General features: G+C 36.4%; 2 non-coding genes across 2 annotated transcripts; one reads left to right on the top strand and one right to left on the bottom strand.

Annotated features, from left to right (window-relative positions):
- Positions 1-5,539: 5,539 nt before the first annotated feature.
- On the top strand, positions 5,540-5,611 carry Trnac-gca. The gene has a single exon. It is a non-coding gene; the product is annotated as a tRNA-Cys (tRNA).
- Positions 5,612-5,957: 346 nt separating this feature from the next.
- Positions 5,958-6,029, bottom strand: Trnaq-uug. Its single transcript has one exon. It is a non-coding gene; the product is annotated as a tRNA-Gln (tRNA).
- Between the last annotated feature and the right edge of the window lie 491 nt (positions 6,030-6,520).

Here is a 6,520-nt window from a genome sequence, read left to right as displayed (position 1 = left end):
AATGTAGGAATGCTGATATTGTTTCACTAGAATTGCGTAGAGGCATGCCTTCAAAGTTTGTACGGATAATATGCGGACACTTTGTTAGCATATGATTTCTGATATCTTCGAGCTACTTTTTCCAAAAATGTTGTAGGCTCAATTGTATACTTTCATCTTTCGGGCTGTCGGCTGTTGAAAAGCTAGTCCGCTAAGATCGCGCAGATACCAGTGAGGCTAGCCCGTCCACATCCGATTGCAAATCATTAAGAATGTAGATGTATCCTTCAACTAGACAGCTACTGACTGATACCTCAATCAGCAGCTGCAACTCTCTTTATTCAAACCAGGTACACTTCCGCGCATAAGTTTGGGTTCACCCCCTTAAAAACATGCAAAAGTGTTCAGTCCATATCTCTGTGATGACAGGTCCAATTTAAACTCCCTAAGCCGCATTCGAAAGGCAAAGAGTTATTCTTACTTCGTATGTATTTTTCCAAAAACTTTTTTTGAACTTTGTAGACTAAATTTTTACTTGAAGTTGTGACATTTTTCAAAAAACACACTGAAAAATCATAGCTAATTTCCTCAGCATTGGATCGACCAAAATTTTAAATCAAAGTGTCATTACCCAACTAACAAATTCAGAGCCAGATTCTCCAGTCTTGTGCACTTGTAAATTCAAAGTTTGAATTCGTTTTATAATCACCTTAAGTCGCTTTCGAAAGGCAAAGAGTCATTCTTACTTCGTATGTAGTTTTCCAAAAACTTTTTTTGAACTTTGTATACTACATTTTTACTTAAAGTTGTTACATTTTTCAAAGAACACACTGAAAAATCATATCTAATTTCCTCAGCATTGGATCGACCAAAATTTTGATTCAAAGTGTCATTAGAATCCTAATCTTATATTCTTAGAAGAGACCCCACGAAATGTTGGCGAAAAAATCTGAAAAGTATTCAAAATCAATGAAACAGTCAGTCAAGTCATCGTGCAAAAGTTTGGGTTCACCTGAACTTACTCAAATCTGTGAAATCTCAAACCAATCATGTACGCGCTATTGATTGTGCTCAAAAAAGCTTTAAACTATTAAAATCGGTTGAAATATGGCAGATAGGGAAAGTGTACCAGTTATGGACATAGTGGTTCCCTATTTGGCCATATGCGAAATTCGGATAGCTTTCACATTTTTAATCTTTTTGAATGTTTCAACATCAAGATATATCCTCTATCTTACTGCTAAAATACAAAAAAACTTTTCAAAATGTTGATACATTCAAATTATCCCGTGTGGCGAAATAGGGAACCACTATGGCCATAACTGGTACACCTACCCTATATTGACAAAAATGATGCGCGTGCGGCTCAGGTGAACCCAAACTTCTGCACGATTCATACTGAGGGGTGAAACCCAAACTGGATCATGTGCTGCACATATATTGTATTCTGGACTACATGTACCAAGTAAACAATTTTCAATCCAAGGGCAATGAACTTTCGTTAAAGGCCCTTCTGCTTACATATTGAAAATATCATATTGCTCCTTACCGTACGGCACACAACAAAAAAGTGCAACATTGCGATACCACCGATTTGAATACCAAATGCACCTTTTCCTCACATTTGACCGAGCATTTTTGTGCTCGCTCGGTCGAAAACAGCAACATCAACATCCTTCAACGAATTCGGACGAGCTTCTCCATTACAAGCCGTACAGGTACACCTTACTTAACCGAAAACTGTAAACCGCGCACAATCCTCCAGCGCAAGGTAAGCCCAACCGGAGCTGAACTCCAAAGCGTATGACTCAGTAGAATATCTGCCTACGCCCGTCTATCCATGTTGTAGGTAGGTCGTCGCAGCACACACGAACCTAATGCACGGTGCCCCACTGGACCGACATTATAACCAAAAATGTCCATCTAAACTAAGTACAGGAATCGATTCCTAAGGTTATACTGCACCGTTGAACCAATAAAATACTCCCAAATTTTTTTTGCTTATTAATGCATTATTGTCATTCATCACTAGTTTTCCAAGACTCTTAATCCTAAAATACATCTCATGAGTCATGATACATCCCCAATAGGGTAACGACTGTTTATTTCGTTCATAACCTCTAACAGTTGGTGCCAGCTGCAAAAAGTACAGACAACCTTTCGAACATTCAGTTTCTCTCACTGGCCGCCGAGCGATAACACTGTTGTTTGTATTCCACTCACTGGAAGAATGGTAGTCGGTAGTCGAGAGCTGTCAATTGACATTGACGTTTTAAAATATAAGGAATTAATGAAAAACGTAAAATACTAGCAATTAGGAAACTTTATAGAAAAAGAAATACCGTAATTTTGGGTGAAATTGATCATCTTTCACGTTTTTTCTAGTCTGTTTTCTATAATGTTAACAAAGTAAAACAACTAAATGCAGGAAAACAAGTACGAAGGTGATCCTCATCGACTCATCTACCGAAATTTTCTAACAAACGTCATTTTAGTGTTATAAATATATCTAAAATTAAAAATCAGGGGATCTCATTTCGGGGTGAAATTGATCTCTTGACAATGCCATTATTGTTAGTTTTCAAAACAACTCTACATGATAAATTTGAGCTCCCTGAATCCGAATATGCTTGTCAAATTCTTAACAATGCAATATTTATATAAATAACGAATAGTTAAATTTCAAGAATTACGCGGAAAACGCCTAAATGTATGCAATTTCCTAAGGAATTCAATGATATCTAACAGAAATTCAATTATTTCAACCATTTGAGCTAATTGGTACGAGTTTTGGTGATGAAATCTGGTTTAGGGATATATCTTAGGCGTCCTCACAAACTTTCAGGTTTATACCATGTTCAAATCCTTGCTTAGAAATAGAAGTTCATAGGTGTTTGTCAATACTTCACCGTGTATGATTTTGAAATTTTACATTGTTTTCATTGTAATAAACATTGTCTAACGCAAAAAACTTCACAACACACAATTCGACAATAGTTACGACAAACAACGTTCACTTACTGCAGCTTAAATTAATATTTGTGCTCCATTACGAATAAATAAAATCGTAAGATACGATGATCAATTTCACCCTTCTGATCAATTACACCCGATTTTACGGTAATTAGAAATCATGCGTAATGTGAGTAGATATTTTTTCGTATTTAGTTCATCTGCCATGGTGCTTTCTTTGCTTCAGGATTTCGTTTTTACTACCACTGAAAAAGAGCCAGCTATTGCCTTTTCAGTTTTGAATATCGCCCTATAGGAATTTCCCATCAAGCACTACTTCAGCGCCTGAGAGAGACTCGCGAAGAGGAAAAATATCAACGCCATGCAGCCCACATTCTGCTGTCTCGAATCGTCAAATGCAGCCCGTCGTTTTTATGGCAAAAAAACGAAAAGTATTGTATTCAAAATATACTGTTATTAAAGATCTCAGTTGCTGGATCAATCTAAACGCAAGCTAGTAATGTCTAGCTGTTTGAGAGAACTGAAAGAGATAAAAATCCGTTTTAGAAGAATCCTATAGAATTTTTCTTCAAGGAGCAACAATATAAATTTTTGTTCTGGTGTGACAAATTTTTGAAATGTCCTCCTTTTCTCCACGTTTCTAGGGTGACTAGATGTTCAAATTAAAAATGAACTCCGATGGTTTGCATGAGGTACCGTTCAAATTAGCGGGAGTGCACGGTAAAGCAATATGTCCCCCTTTCAGAAATATTCTTCTGGTAAGCCTATGCCCAGGGAAGTCAAGGAAATTTCCATTACGAAAAGATCCTGGACCGACCGGGATTCGAACCCAGACACCTTCAGCATGGCTTTGTTTTGTAGCCGCGGACTCTAATCATTCAGCTATGGAAGGCCCGTAACGTAAATCTATAGGGTTAAAACAATAATTTTCGACTAATTTATAGATTTTGACATTTGACTTTGTATACTTTGTATGAAAATCCAAAAATTGGAAGAGTTTTTGTAGGTCGAAAATTAGTGCTTTTCCCGTACTAGTTGAAAACAGCTGGGACGATTTCTGAGCGTTTTTGAAGATTTTCTGTTGCTTATTATGATGAAAAATCTAAATCACGATTAACCCTCTAATACCCAAGCCCGCCTTTAGACGGGATACGCTTTGGAATTTTTTGTAGTGTTTGTAGCTCGGAAATGAAAATTATTTTATTTTTGGCGTAGGAGAAAAGCACCAATTTTCGACCCATTCATACGATTTTGGCCTACTTTGTATGAAAATCCGAAAATTGGCACAGAATTTTTGTAGGTCGAAAATTAGTGCTTTTCCCCTAAACCTTAGCCTATTCCACGCATATAAGGAAAGAAATTATGATTTTTGAAACTTTATTATATTTTTGATAAATAATTGAAGAATTGATTTTTTTTCATAACCTGTAAATGCCTGGGGCTTATATAACGTGTAATCGTAGCTTCATATTTTTCTACAATCATATAATTCATATTTTTCTACAATCTATCACAGCAGTGGTATTAAAATAATATCAAACCCGTTTTTCCGTCCGTTACACGGAAAATTTAATATGCCCCAGAAAAAAAATAATATTTTCAAAAGCTCCACAAAAATTTCAATTTTTATTATTGTCAAAAATCAGTTACCGGAAGAGGCTTCAAAAAAAAAATGAGAAAGAATAGGGATGCTCAAAAATAAAAATTATAAAAATCAAAAACCATGAATTTGTGAATATAAATGAATTATTGCCCAAAACGTTTTTAAACGATTTTAGAGAACGAAAAATGATATTTAGATCGAAAATAAAAAATTGGGTATTAGAGGGTTATCCTATATTCTTCCAAAGGTTATTTTTTAAATTGGTCCAGAGATGCAATTTGACCTTAGGAATCGAGTCCCGTACTTAATTGTTATGATTTTTTTTTTCATGATTACGGTCTAGCGGAGAACCGTGTAGCATTGAGGTGGGCAGCCACTTGACCAGTGCCACGTATCGCGCCAGCCGTCGTCGACACTCTTGTGCGCTGTTAAATTCCTCAACGCGGCTCCGGTGCTGTGGTGAGAACATGCGCACTTGATTACCTACACATTGGTTGAAATTCTAACCAGATGAAATTGGATGTCGTTTCCCACCGAGCACGTGATAAGCACTCGCCAAACGATATCATGTGGGTACAATATCAATCGGATGGGGATGACAAATCAGTTAGGTGCCCATATATGATAATGTCATCTTTGGACCTTGAACCTTTGCAATGCTGGCGTTAACGGTTCTATGAGTGTCATTTTAGAGAAGAATACAAATTGACGAAAGCTTGCTAAAGTTGTTATCAGCGGAAGAAATTCACATTTTTACACAACACCACATCGTTAACTATTGGCTAGGTGCGGTACTGGAAGCACTTTGAACTGCGATCTTTGTGATGTGGCGGGTCTGACGGTGCTACGTAACTGATTGGTTTGCGTCACTCGCAGCGATAACGTGATAAGTGTGATTTTACAATATTACTTTCATTGCCATAGGGTCACGTTCGTTGCGGTACAAACGACCCGTTGTGTTAAGTGACTTAAAAATTCACGGAAGGGGGTATAGCTCAGTGGTAGAGCATTCGACTGCAGATCGAGAGGTCCCCGGTTCAAACCCGGGTGCCCCCTCTGAAAATTCTTTTTGATTCAGCCCCTCTCATACAAAATATAAAGAAGAATAATAATGGATCAAGCACAATATTATCATCTATCGAAATAAATGAACCAATTTGAGAATCCTCATACTACTATTATGTCATTTTAGTCAGTGCAGATAGCAAAATAAAATTGAATCAATTATTACCGAAGAATCTAGCAAACACGTTATGTTTTATTTTTATGATATGCGAATGTTAACATCTTTTCCCTCACCTTCCCCGCCCTTTAATCACACAATTATGTTTTGCCAAAGAATTCAAATATGACGTAGAGACACATAAACATGCACACCACATAAACATGCACTGCAAAAACGAGGTTCCACCGAGATTTGAACTCGGATCGCAGGATTCAAAGTCCTGAGTGCTAACCGTTACACCATGGAACCAATATAAATAGCGTTGAATTTATTTTTATAGTGATTTGGTAAAATATCATCGAAATAAAATTCTGCTTCGGGATCGTTTTTTCAATAGGAAAATAACCGTCAATTTTCAAAACTTGTTTTTTCGCTTAAAATCAATTCGAGGATCAAAAAAAAAAAAACTCCATTGCCCTGCACATGTTATCTGAAATGCAGTGATGTGGTTTTTGTAAAGTTTTCTTCAAATTTGAACAAAAACCTTATTTCGATATAATCAATTGACCTCTATCATTATTTCAAATACTGTTAATGATATTTGATTATACACTCCCGGGCATAAGTTTGGGTTCACCCCCTAAAAAAATATGCAAAAGTGTTCAGTCCATATCTCTGTGATTACACGTCCAATTGAAACTTTTTAAGCCGCATTCGAAAGGCAAAGAACTATTCTTACTTCGTATGTATTTTTCCAAAAACATTTTTTGAACTTTGTACACTAAATTTTAAATTAAAGT

This window comes from Aedes aegypti, chromosome 2 (genome assembly GCF_002204515.2).
Source record: "Aedes aegypti strain LVP_AGWG chromosome 2, AaegL5.0 Primary Assembly, whole genome shotgun sequence".
Classification (NCBI taxonomy): Eukaryota; Metazoa; Arthropoda; class Insecta; order Diptera; family Culicidae; genus Aedes; species Aedes aegypti.
This window is presented reverse-complemented; position numbering and strand designations above follow the sequence as displayed.